The sequence below is a fragment of the Ceratotherium simum genome, chromosome X (genome assembly GCF_057802395.1).
Source record: "Ceratotherium simum simum isolate JZ-2026a chromosome X, ASM5780239v1, whole genome shotgun sequence".
Classification (NCBI taxonomy): Eukaryota; Metazoa; Chordata; class Mammalia; order Perissodactyla; family Rhinocerotidae; genus Ceratotherium; species Ceratotherium simum.
Window position 1 is genome coordinate 80,224,629 of NC_141940.1, and position 14,400 is coordinate 80,239,028.

Here is a 14,400-nt window from a genome sequence, read left to right on the forward strand (position 1 = left end):
ATGTGTCTCAAAATCATTATTCTGAGTGAACAAAGCCAAGCATGAAAGAGTATACACTGTATAATTCAATTAATTTAGGAGTCTAGAAAATTCAAACTGATCTATAGTGAAAGAAAACACATCATTTGTTGCCTGGGGGAAGCAGTGGAGCGACAGATGGATTACACAGGGACACTGGGAAACTTTTAGGGGTGATGGATAGATTAGTTATGTTTATTGTAGTGATAGTTTCATGTGCATATATATATGTTAAAACTGAACAAATTGTACAATTTAAATTTGTGCAGTTCATTTTACTTCAAATATACCTAATTATGTTTAAAATATCATCAGTGCCATACCATATTAAATATTTATTTCTTGCTCATGCAACTGTGGGTCATTTGGTGTTCTGCTGATCTAGGTTCTGTTGGGTTTGGCTTGAGCTTGTGGGGTCTAGGTGTGTTCCAGTTGCCTCTCATTCTCCTTGGAGCAGTGGCCTACCTAGGTCCAGTTCTTTTCATGGTGATGGTAGAAGAGGAAGTGATTGAACAGAAATGTACAATGTCTATTAAGACTTCGGATTGAAACTGGAGCACTGTATTTTCAACCCAAATTCCATTTGCTAAAATTAAGTCACATAGTCAAGCCCAACATCAATGGGACAAGTAAATAGACTTTTCCCACTCTAGTGGGTAGTAATGAAAAGTAATGGCAAACAATGATTCAATTTATCACAGGTGTATACAGTGAAAAGTCTCCATTACATCCCCTATCCTCTATCTTCCCAGTTTCCCTCCCCAGAGGCAACAAACTATACCTAATATCTTGTATGTCTTTCAGTTATATGCATACATAAATAAATAAATTTTTCTTCTTTTACACAAAATGGTTATATACTATACATACTATTTTCCATTTTGCTTTTCTTTGATTTATTTTGGAGACTGCTTTATATCAGTATACAAAGAACTTCATTTTTTCTGTTTTACAACTGTGTATCCCATCATATGTATGTAACATAATTTAATCAATCCCCTATCTGTAGGCATTTTGGCTGTTTATAATATTTTGCTATTATAGAAAAGGCAACAATTGGCTTCACATACATATCAATTTGTACATGTGGAATGATATTTGGATATATCTAATGACGAATTTTAAAAAATTCTAAAAGCAAAAAATTTTATCTTGGTTCAGGTTTTGCCCATGAGGAAACCCTGAAGAAACCAGAACTGAGCATTCTGGGAGATCAGGTGGTGATCCAGTCTGGTGCAACATTTGACATAACCTGCAGGTAATAATTTCAAGGCACTTGATCTTTTCCTGATTAAAAGACTCATGGTAGGGAGCTTTAAAAAGTTAAGTTTTTGATCACACTCCAAATTCTTTATTTAAAAAAGAAAAAACAACAGAGAATAGGTTCCAGAAAATCAAGTTACTTGCTACTGGTTTTCACAAAATGTGCCTCTCTGGGTGGAGTAGGCTAGCTCTTCAGTTGAATCCGGGTGCCTTTCTCTTTGGCTCGCTTCTTTTTCTTATTATTTTCTTTCACACATTTCAGGAAACTAATTTGACTCTTCAAGTCCTTAATATGCCCAATATGTATATTAATTCTCTTGGTAAGAATATTGCTTTTATTTGTTTACAACAATGCCAACAGTACAATGTGTGACCCTGTAGACTCTGCTTTGTCATAGTTATGTTTTGTGGCACTCTTTTTGAATGGTACCTATTCCATTGATATCTACAGCATCACACAGATTCACTTGTATGTGGCTAAAGGAATAATTTCATATTTTCAAAAATATCTAGAGAACTTGTAGTAGGTTCCTCTTCTCTTTCCCTTCGTGTTCTTCATTTTGGTGAATTACTAGAAGATGGCAATTTTAGCAGAAAAAGTAGAAGTTCAGTGTGAAAGAACCAACAGGAATTTACATTAGAAGAACAGTAGGTATGGGGGTGTGGGAGAGAAGGTAGATTAGAGATGAAGTGAGAATCATTCACAGACACTGGATGAGAGTTAAAACTATATGAAAAGATGAAGGTAATAAAGTACAGTGTGTTGAGTGAGGAGAGAAAAGGATCAAGGTCACAGTCTTGAGCCCCTGTGCTTCAGTATTGCATGGGAAGGAAGGGGAGTTGGGAAAGTGTGTGGAGAATAGGTAAGAGGGAGAAACAAGGGAGAACTGCTCTAAGGGAGAGGATGGTTTCAAGAAAGGAGTGGTCAAATTCTGTGCTAGATATAGGTGTAGGTGCTCCATAAATGTGTGTTGGATTGAACTGAACTGAAAGTAAAGTATAATTCTCTCTCTTTCTTGAGCTAACCAATACCCCAGTGTAACAGTCAACATTAGGTTGGAATATACGCAACAGGAAACCCCAGTTAACCATGACTTTTAGACATAAAGTTTACTTATTTCATGGAAAAAGCCCAAAAGGTGGATATCTGGGGCTGGCATGCCAGTCCCAAGAAATCATTAGAAACTCAGACTCCTTCTGTATTGTAGATCCATTTTCATTAACTAATGGTTTCCACCTTGTGGTCCAAAATGGCTACTCAAACTCCAGCCGTCCCGTCTGTATTCTAGTAAGTTGGAAAAAAGAAAGGTAAAAGCATGCCTTCTCTCTTTAAGAACACATCCCAAAATTGCTATACACCACTTGTGCTTTCATTTCCTTGACCAAAACTTAGTCACATGGCCAAACCTAGCTGCAAGAGACACTGGAGAAAGTAGCGTTTTTTTCCAGGAGGCCATATGCCCAACTAAAAAAGTGAAGATTTTATTACTATGAAAAAAGAGGAGAACAGATATTGCCATGCCTAATGATTTACACTAGATAAAGTGCAGTGATAGTGGTGATATTTAATTTCTGTTTTCATAGCATCACTGGAGGGTGGGGTCCTCCCATGCTAGGTCTTGTAGATTCCTGTACTCGCCTCCAGGGGGTGCCCTTTTCTCCTAACTGCATGAGTTTCCAACAGTATAGATGAGTTTTGATCAGGGGATTTGAGATAGACTTTTGGTTTCTGAAGGCTGTCTTTTCCCCACCTGTGGGCCAGCTCAGCCACTTCTCTGGGTGTAAAGCATGATTGAGCAGTCTGCCTTAGTGCATTATTAGCCCCTGCTCACATAGGACCACTTTACCCCAATGACCCTGAATGGCATCTGACGTATTAGCTAGCAAGTAAAAGAGTTGCCACCAATTGCCTGCAGGTGTCCTGGCCTGTCATGTTCCAAAGATCATACTTATTCCCAGGGCCTCTTTCCGTGACCTTTGACCTCATAAATCCCAGCCCTTATTAATCATAACTTGCAGACACTTAACTCCAGGTGATGCATTTGAGACAAGCTTGGCTCTGGCAGGGAAGCTGGTTGGTACTTTTGGGGAGATTTGTTTTAGTGCTAGGAGGATCCCAGAGAAAGCTCATCTAGGGGACAGGCTAATAGTGCCTGGGGTGAGAGTGCGGGAATGAGAGAAAGAGGTATGGCTTATTTTAATCACAAATGACTTCTCAGAGAGTTTGAGAAATATAGGGGGCTCCTATAAACCCCTTTTAAAAATTGGGAATTTGAGGCCTTAAAATGTGACAGTATTTGCTCAAGGCCATACAACTGGACAGTGGCAGGGCTACTACCTTACTTACAGTTCCCACTACACTAAAATGAATTTTTGAAAGCTCATAATCTATCACTTTTAAAACATTATAGATGCCTTTTTTTCCTACTGGTTCATATATATGCTCCTTCATTTATTAATTGTATGGAAAAGATTTTGTTGATGCAGACAAATAGTAATCCCTTCCCTGATTGTCAAATAAGAAATAAATTAATGATTAAAAGAATAGTTCATTGTATGATTGTTGTACTGGGCACAATACTCTGGTTGGTGGTGGAAATGGCCATATATACACAACTGGGTAAAGCATACTCTATGCTTTCTGGGGTCTCACCTCACAGTTGAATGAGAGAGACAGGCACCCCCAAAGGGGAAGTTAGAGTTAAAGGGGAGCTCCCTCGGAGCTCTTTTTTTTTTTTTTTAAGATTTTATTTATTCAGTTTTTTCCCCCCAAAGCCCCAGTAGATAGTTGTATGTCATAGGTTCACATCCTTCTAGTTGCTGTACATGGGACTCGGCCTCGCGTTGGATGGAGAAGTGGTGCCTCGGGGCGCTCCCGGGATCCGAACCCGGGTCGCCAGCATCAGAGTGCGCGCACTTAACCGCTAAGCCACAGAGCCGGCCGCCCTCGGAGCTCTTGAATGGAAATTTCAGGACAGATTTGGAATGCAGGTCATTTAGGAAAAGGGAATAGTCTCAACAAAGGCTTAAAAGTTGGACTATACATCTTTCAAAGCAGTTTCAAGAGCCTGATATATTTTAGCCCCACATCAGCCTGATAAAATAGGCAGGAAAAGGGATTGTTTTCCTCATATATTCATTCAACAAATATTTATTTAGCACCTGCTCTGTGCCAGCCACTGAACTAGGTGCAGAAGATATGGTAGTGAACGAAATGGGCAAAGATTCCTGCCTTCATGGAGCTGACATTCTAGTAGGAGACACGTATAACAAACAAGATAAATAAAAACATTGTATAGTATATTAGAAGATGATAAGTGCTGTAAAGAAAGTAGCAGGGTAAGGAGACAGAGAGTAAAGGGGAGCTGTTTCTTCAAAAAGTTTGGTCAGGGTAGAAGTGTCATGCAAAGACCTTGAGATATGAGTAAACTTGGCATGGTCAGGGAACAGCAAGAAGTTGGTGTGGCTAGAACAAAATAAGCAATGGGGAGAATGATAGGAGATTGGACTGGAGAGGTAGCAGAGTCTTGTAGACCACAATGAGGATTTTGGATTTATTCTGAGTGTCATGGGAAGCTATTGGATGAATTTAAACAAGGGAATGATGAAGCCTGATATATCTTTTAAAAGTCTCCCTCTGGATGCTGTGAGGGATATGAGTTATAGGGGGCAAGAGTCAAAGGCTACTGCAGTGATCTAGGTGAGAGATTATGGGGACTCTGACCAAGGTGCCAACAGTGGAGGGGGGGAGAAGTGGTCAGGTCCTGAATACATTTTGAAGGTAGAACCCACAGGATTTTCTGATGTATTGGAAGTAGAGGGTGAGAGAATTACATGATTCAAGAATGATTCCCATGACAGATAATGCTGAAAACCGTAATAGATACCATTTCTTGGGTACATACTACATGTTGGGCTTTGTTTCAAGCAGTTTACATGGATCACTCATTAAATCTTCCCAATAACTCTATGCGGTAGGTTTTATCAGCTCCACTTTACAGATGAGGATACCAAGGCCTGGAGAGGAGATGGGACTTGCCAAATTTCCAATACTAGAACCAAGTCCTCCCGACTCCCAAGCCACTGGATTTTCCATTGTGTCAACATGCCTGTAACTCTCCACACTTTCCAAGGCTTGGCAAGTCTGTGCAGCTGGCTGAGCTCACATTCTCTTGCCCACATCCAACAGGAATGGACCACACTTCCTTGTGTTGGAATTGTGTCACTCTGTTCAGCTGGGCTTTAGTAATGCTTCCTGGCACAAGCTGCCCAAGTTTCCAAACCTTAAGCTGCAGGTCTTTGATGGTCTGTCAGGCAAATCCAGCATCCTGTAGAAGGTGGGTGGGAGAAATATATCAGCCTGTGAGAAAGCCCAAGCCTCTGGGCTGTGATTCTCCTTAAAATGTTATTAGTAATAGGAGACCTAGTCATTCCAATTATCCAGCTGCTCAGGCACAGGCATGAGAATCTGCTGTTGGCGTCTCTGGAACTCAGTTGCTCTTCCTGGAATATTTTAAGAAGTGTCCTCTCAGGTTCAACCAGATTTCCAGGGAGGAGACTGACAGAGCCTCAGAGATGGGAGCTGAGAATGGGTCTAAATCAGGAGCATGCTGTGTGAACACACTTAGCCAGTTTCTCCTTTTCCTCCACCCCTAACTACTCATTCCAGGCCTTTGCCTTTGCTCTCATGCCCAGGTCTGCTCTCCCTAAAGATCCTCATACCCTGGCCACTCCCAACCCATCACCCTCAATAATTATTCCTGTGCCTCCTCTTCAGCAAGTCTGCTGATCTAATGTATGTCCAGCTGATGCTGGATTACTTTGGTAAGGCATATTTCCACAGATTCCCTATAGAGGCAATGGATGTAAACTCCAGTGTGATGCAAAGTTGTTTCTTATATTGAAACAAACATTGTCAGAGATTTCATTAGTGATAGAATGGACTACTTTGGCAGAAAATAGGATGGTAGTGAGTTTCACATCAATAAAGGTATTGAAACTGAGGCTCAGTAGGTTGAATTCAAGCATCAAATAGGGGCTTGGATTCTGACTCAGCAAATTAAAGCCCATGCAGTCTATTTTTTTAGACTCTATAAGCTAGGAATTGTTTTTATATTTTTTAAGGATATAAAAAAAGATGAAGAATTTGTGACAGAGACTCGCAAAGCCTAAAATATTTATGTTGCGCATTATAGAAACCATTTTGCCTACACTTGAACCCAAAATGTTGTCTGTTTGTCTGCTTCCCTGTGTCTGGGGTCGGGGAAAACTATGTGAGATAATCCTGAGGACTTCACAGACCAGGCTAGGTTGGACTGGCACATTGCCCAGAATAGTTAGAGATACTACATACACAAGGGTGAAAACCAGAAGAGTATAGTATCTGTTGTTGGCTCTAAGGAGCAAATGTGAAACTCCAGTCAGGTGAAGCAAGAAGGTGACAGGAAATGGGAACTCTAGGAACAAGTTCTCATGGAATCCAAGGCTCAACAAAAACAATGGAGTTTCATATGGCAGCTGGGAACAGTGCAGGGAGTGTGTTAGTTTACTAGGGCTGCCATAATAAAATACCCAATACTCGGTGGCTTAAACAACAGAAATTTATTTTTTCACTGTCCTGGAGGCTAGAAGTCCAAGATCAAGATGTCAGCAGGTTTGGTTTCTCCTGAAGCCTCTCTCCTTGGCTTGCAGATGTCTGCCTTCTCTCTGTCCTCACATCATATTTTCTCTGTGTGTGTACATCCCTGGTGTCTCTCTGTGTGTCCAAATCTCCTCTCCTTATAAAGACACTGATCAGACTAGATTATGGCCCACTCTAACAGCCTCATTTTAACTTAACTACCTCCTTAAAGGTTCTATCTCCAAATATAGTCACATTCTGAGATACTGGGCGTCAGTGCATCAACATATGAATCTGTGGGGAACACAATTTAGTCTATAACAGGGCACACCTTCTCTTAGGCTGGTTCTGAGGCCACAGTTTATTTGAAGACCCCAGAATGGGGCTGGACATACCCTAAAGAGGCCAGAGTTCAAGTAGGAGCAGAGACTCCCTTAGCAGGTAGTGGACAGCCAATGGAGGACCCTAGAGTCACGCTGAGAAACTCTGATGTGGATTCATTTCTTTCCCACCTACAAAGACAAAACCTGGTTCTAACATCAGGGTACAGAAGCCAGATGCGGGAGGGAGTGGGGCACAGGCAGTGCATGCACTGTTATTCTCTACCTAATTCCCCTCTTGGTTTTGCTTTCTATAAACCCTCATCTTTTGTTTATTTTTTTAGCAGTCTTAACCACAATCATGCTAACATATTATCTTTTCAAAATGGTTGGAAATACATTGCTTTTGAAAAATGCACTCAAGGTGAGCAGTTGCCCCCACACCCCTTCATGGTTGACCTTCTGTTCACTTCAGTGAATTTATGGACCATGATAAATAGTGGTCTAATAAATGAGTGAATGCTGGAAATGCTATGATATGATATGAGCAACAGTGTCTGTCTTTGACACGAGAACAGGAGTCAAAATCTGGCTCCCACTGCCTCCCACATATGCCAATGGCTTGCATTTGTAAAACTCTTTCACATAAGTCTCTCAATGAATCTTCTGAATACTCTGGAAGAGAAAGATCATATTCCCTGTTTTACAGATGAGGAAACTGAGACCCAGAAAGCTTAATTAACTAGCTAAAGCCACATAACTAAACAGTTGTAACGCTGAGATTCAATATCCGGGTTCTTCTGCCCTCCCTGCATTTTTTGATTATTGTACCACAGTTTCTTCTTACTGTGAGGGTGTGGGAGAAGGAGAAAATAATCACTGGTGAGACAAGGAGATAAAGTCCCAATGTTTTGTTTGCATATGGAACGAATGCAATGGATTTAAACTTGACTTTTTTCATGGTCCCCTCCCACAAAATACAGGGAGTGATAATCCAGCCACATGTCTTTTCAGAACTCATTTTCCGGAAAAGCCTTTGAAATTCAATGAGTCAATGAGGTAAAGGCAAAAGTAAAAACAAAACATATACTGGGACCTAGTACATATGACTTTGGGTTTGGGCCCTGCCAGCAACTTCCTGGGCAAGAACATTTACCTCCCTGAATCTTGGTACTGTCATTTTCCAAGTGGAAACAACAAATCCAGAAAGGACCTTAGAAATCACTTAATTTAATATTTCCTTGTTCCTTTAGGACTTTATTGCCAAAACCTCAAAGCCCATCTATTGGTGGAGGGAGCTGGGCTAGGGGTAAAATTTGAGGAGAAGAAGAGATGTCAGGGGGGCAGGGAAACGGATAAAGATGAGTCTCATGGTTTCAGATGCTCCTCAAGCCCACAGTTAGATGTTCCACTCCCTGTGCCAATTCTTTCTTGATCATCAAGCTATCTTTTATAACTCTCCCTCAGAATCCAAGTCAGGGGGCTGGAGCAACATTACTTCTTCACTGTCCCTTCCATGCCTAACCCAGCATGTTGTCTTTGTGCTGTGCTCCTAAGGGATTGGCTGCCTTTACCTGGACCTGGGTCATTGAGCCTACAGGGAGTTGGGCTTGCATCTCAGACCACCCCTTCTCTGATAATTCCCTTGTTACTTGTAGCTAGCTCACCATCTTCTACACAGACGCTGGTGACACTGGCTACTTCACATGTAGCTACAAGGATGTTGCTGACACCGAGGATCCTAATGGCAAAACCAGTGTGTAAATGTATGTCAAAGGTGAGTGATTGCCTCCTGCATTAGGGCTGAAGAATTTTACGTTTTTCTCTGGATATCTAGATACATAAAGCCCTATGCAAGCTTGGAACAAGTTGGAGTGTTTTCTGTGGAGAGGGGAGGAAAGGGAGGAGGACAGTGGGGCAAGAACACACCTTGTGCTTTTCAAATTCTGTTAATGACAGTCTAGTTGTGCCTTTATAGCTCCATGCTTTACAATGGTGAAGTTCCTGATCTCTGACCCCAGGAGACAAGAAAAATAATATGAATTAGTTCCCAGCTATTCTCAATAATACTTCTAATAATGATAGCAAATAGTTATGTAGCGCTTATTCTGTGCCAGGTACTGTTCTAAGTGCTTTACAAATATTAACTCATTTAATTCTCACAGCAATCCTATAAGGTAAGTATTAACACTATCCCCATTTTACACATGAGGATATTCAGTCATGCAGAGATTAAATAATTTTCCCAAGATCACACAGTTGGTAAATGGCAGGGCCAGGATTTAAACCCTGGCAGTCTGGCTACAGGGTCTGTGCTCACGTTAACTACTGTGTTGATTTTTATACAGCACTTACGTGTCAGCCACTGTTATAAGCTATTTATGTGTTTTAACCTCATTTAACCTTCATAGCCATCTTATAGTTTCAGTGCTATTAATATCCCCCACTGTACAACTGGGGAACCTGAGGCACAGAGAAGTCAAGTAATTTTCTTCAGGTCACAGTGCTATAAAGTGGTAGAGCCAGGATTTGAATCAAGGCAGTCTGGTACCATACATTCTGCTCTTAATCAAGTATTGCCAAGTACATGAAGTCTTAAGTCCTTTTGAGGCTGGCAAGACCTCACAGCCCAAACCCTTCATTTGACGGATGGGAAAAGGGAATCTTTTTCCTTTTTGCCCTCTACAGATTCTTCCTCCCCTTCCTCCCATTTCCCAAACATCAAACTGCCAATGTGGGACCTGTCTTTTCTTTCCTCAGCAGTTGCTTCCTCCTGGGGGCCTCCGAAATCTTTATCCCTTAACCAGGACTGACTGGAAACTCGAGTAGTTACCAGTGGTGAGTGAAAGGAAGGTGCTGTGGAGAGGCAGATGCCCCTGACAAGCTACAGGCAAGCTTGGCTTGACCTGCCTCTACCTCCAGCTGAAGAGGAAGGCTCTTAGCATCTGGATCTCCTTTCCAGCACTTCTGTTGCTTAGGGATACGATGCTGGGGCCTGGATGATTGCTCCTTTTGGATTCTAATTTCCTTTTTAACAGCACAGTGGGTGCCTTTCAGGAACCTGTTTTCTTTGCTGCTCCTCTATACACATTCTCTCTCTGAGCCATGTTTTCACTTCCTTATACATTAACCGGCAGCCCAAATCTCCATAAAGCAGTGAGTTTGGCCCTGCAGAAAACCTGAATCCCAGCCTACAGTTCTCCTGGGCTTTCAAAGACACAGATGAAGCAGGTCTAGAGGACCGCAGTAAAAAGGATTAGGATGAAGTGCAAACAGCTCTAAGCTAAGAGACCTGGAGTCTAGTCCTGACTCCACTACTTCTTAGCTGATGGACCTTGCACAAGTCACTTAATCTCTCTGATTCTCAGTCTCCTCATCTGTAAAATGCAGGATTTTCATAAGGATTAGAGATAATGTGTATAAAATATCTTAGTCCAATGCCTTACACTTAGTAGGCATTGCATGAAAGATATGAAAATATTTTGTAAACTGTATTTTGTCATGCAAAAGCAAAGGTGGGTTATCTTCACTCTGCTACCCCTGATGGAACAACCTCAGCTGCTTTATGATGAATCCCAGGGGAGGAGGGGATGATAACGGTGGAAAGGCAATGGTACAATGAGTAGATACAGTCATCCAGGGAAGCTTATGACTCAAGGGGAAGACCAGCCTACCAGGAAACCAGGATGTTGGCAGGGAAATAGGCTGAGACAGGAATAATGGGATAAAAGTGGGGAGGCCCTGGAATGCCAGAGTAAGGAGTTGGAGCCTCATCCTGTGCTCCCCAACTCTTAACCCTCACTTCAGGCAGGGATGACATTTGAAGTCTTTCTGTTGGCCCGGGCTACTCGTTCAGACTTGGGAGTAAGTGTGAGGATTTTGCGATTTGATTCAGATCATAAAGAAGAGCCTTCTCTTCTTAGAGATGATGAGCTCCCTGAACTTCCTTTTGATGGGTCTTTCAGGAGAAAAGTTCACATCCCCACTCCCTCAACCCTTACCCACTGGACATTATGCTGCTGGTCCAATAGGAAACATTGTGAGAATAATAAGCTTTGGTATATGCAAGACCCTTCCAGGCCTGGCTTGCATTCTGAGAGCTGGTCTCTTAAAATACAGATTCCTGAACTCTACCTCAGACCTTCTGAATTAGAATCTCTGGGAGTAAGGCCTTGGGATCTAAATTTTAATAAGCTTTCCGGGTGCGATTAGCCTGGTGTCAGTAGTTAGAAAATTTGTGATTGTTTTCTACTCTGACTTCAAGGTATCTCTTGATGTTCGTAATTTTTTTTTAATTTTTTGTTTATTGGAGTAACATTGGTTTATAAAATTTTATAAATTTCGGGTGTACATCATTATACTTCTATTTCTGCATAGATTACATCATGTTCACCACCAAAATACTAATTACAACCCATCACCACACACATGTGCCGAATTATCCCTTTCGCCCTCCTCCCTCCCCACTTCCCCTCTGGTAACCACCAATCCAATCTCTGTCTCTATGTGTTTGTTTATTGTTGTTATTATCTACTACTTAATGAAGGAAATCATACGGTATTTGACCTTCTCCCTCTGACTTATTTCACTTTGTATAATACCCTCAATGTCCATCCATGTTGTCACAAATGGCTGGATTTCGTCGTTTCTTATGGCTGAGTAGTATTCCATTGTGTATGTTCGTAATTTTTGACTGCCTCTTATATCTCAAGTCTGAGAGAAACATGGAAGGAGAGATCCCCCAAGGAGAATACTAGAGGCTGCATGCAACTGAATTGGTGAAAGAGTGCTTCATAAAGGCTTTCTGGATGAGAAACTGGGAGCCAGACTCTGTATAGGAAAAGTTTGTCCCAAATTTGAGCCTGTTCAAAGATAGAAAAAGCTGTCTCGCAAGGATAGTGAAGTAAGAGAAACTAGATTGACCAAATGGAAAGAAAGCCTTCAGATATCAGATAGAAGAGACGTGGCAGGTTATCATTAAGGTCTTGTCCAAAATTAAGAATGTCTGAGTCTGTGATCTGAAAGTGGATAAGACTGGGATGGTGGTAGGGATTTCTAGGTAAGGGAACAATATAAGTAAAGGAGTGGAGACCAGAAGGCCTGCTTGGGGCAGAGTGAGTGGATGAGAACAGCTGGTGTATAAGGATTTGGGGAGAGGGAGGTTTGGGAGGAGGCTTATTAGGGACAGGTTCTCCCTCTTGGATAGTTCACCCAAGATACTCTTGTGAGAAATATTAGTAACAAATACCAGAATCCATTCCACAATTAGACTTTTCTCTAAGAAAGGAGCTTGATTCCACGGTAATCTCATTACCTCCCCCCAGTAGAGTGGGAAATGGCAGAACGATATGGCCTCTTCCATTTGGAAAGCCCCTTCTGAGTCCCCAACTTCCAGCCTTTCACTCAGCCAGACCTTTTTCCCACTCCCTCATGCACTCAGGAGTGCCTTAAGGCCAACCTTACCAGAAGACACTTCACAGCAAGTAATACTTCCTCTACTCAAGTGAGGAAAGGTCCAGAGTTTGGGAATGGAGAGGGAAAGGAGGAGGGCTGGACACCACAGAAGTTTGGCTGAAAAAAATGCAGATCATTACTAAAAAGATGTTACCTGTTTTGGAATGGGCCCAGGTATCTGGAGAGAATGAGTTTGAAAGGATATAAAGCATAAAACTGAGTTGTTTCCTGATTGGTTGCTGCTCAGAGGGGCTTCATATGCTGTATATATGTGTGGACATGTGTGGATAGATAATCATGTTCTCGTTTAGCAAACATACAGTCATGCGTCGCTTAACAACGGAGATAGTTCCGAGAAATGCGTCATTAGGCAGTTCCGTCATTGTGTGAACATCATAGAGTATAATTATATAAACCTGGATGGTATAGCTTACTACACACCTAGGCTGTATGGGACTAATCTTATGGGACCACCACCATATATGTGGTCCATCATTGACCAAAATATCATTTTACGGGCTATGATTGTGTTTTTATTCACTTTCCAGAATCTATTCTTTCCTTTATTGCCAGGAACAACATTCATCTTCCTTCAATATTTTCCTATGATGAGCTCAAGACTGTTAACAAATGTTCTCATCAAAGCAAAAAGGCAACATAACCTAGTAGAAAGAGTACTCAACTTGGAGCCAGGAGATCTGGGTTTTTGCATCAGCTCTACCACCAGCCTTGCCATGGGAAAGTCTCTTCCTTGTTTTGGGCCTCTGTTTCCTACTCTGTAAAATATGGGCACCTAAACTCTGACTTGTGATAAGCATGGCCTTTGAGATTTCCTTCACGATCTCATTTCCTAAGCCCCACCTTGAGGTATGTAGAGGACATCTAGAATTCTCTAGAAGGTTTGTGCTATCAGACCACATGAAGCACACAGCCAAGGCTCTTCACTCTACTTTGAAATTATATTCTGAACCTGACTTTTCCTTCTCATGCCCCCTGATAAACTACCCTGGCCTAAGGCACCCTTCTCTCTCCCTGGACTACTGCAGCACTTCTCTGACTACTGTACTCAATATAGTGAATGGATGGAAAAAGATACTCCACGCAAATGGCAATGAAAAGAAAGCTGGGGTAGCAATACTTATATCGGACAAAATAGACTTTAAAACAAAAACTGTAGCAAGAGACAAAGAAGGGCACTACATAATGATCAAGGGAACAATCCAAAAGGGGATATAACACTTGTAAATATCTATGCACCCAACATAAGAACACCTAAATATATAATGCAGTTATTAACAGACATAAAAGGAGAAATAGACAGTAACACAACAATAGTAAGGGACTTTAACACTCCACTTACACTAATGGATAGATCATCCAAACTGAAGATCAATAAGGAAATATTGGCCTTAAATGACACACTAGAACAGATGGACCTAGTAGATATATACAAAACATTCCATCCAAAAGCCACAGAACACACCTCCTTTTCAAATGCACATGGAATATCCTCCAGGATTGATCACACATTAGGTGACAGAATGAGTCTCCATAAATTTAAGAAAATTGAAATAATGTCAAGCATCTTTTCTGACCACAATGGTATAAAACTAGAAATCAACTATAGGAAGGAAATCAGAAAAGCCCCAAATATATGGAGATTTAAAAAAAAGTACTTAACGATGATTGGGTCAATGAAGAAATCAAAGGAAAAATCAAAAAATA

General features: G+C 41.4%; 1 pseudogene; it reads right to left on the reverse strand.

Moving 5' to 3' along the window:
* Positions 1-1,369: 1,369 nt before the first annotated feature.
* LOC147911904 (large ribosomal subunit protein eL21 pseudogene) lies at positions 1,370-1,843 on the reverse strand (annotated as a pseudogene).
* Between the last annotated feature and the right edge of the window lie 12,557 nt (positions 1,844-14,400).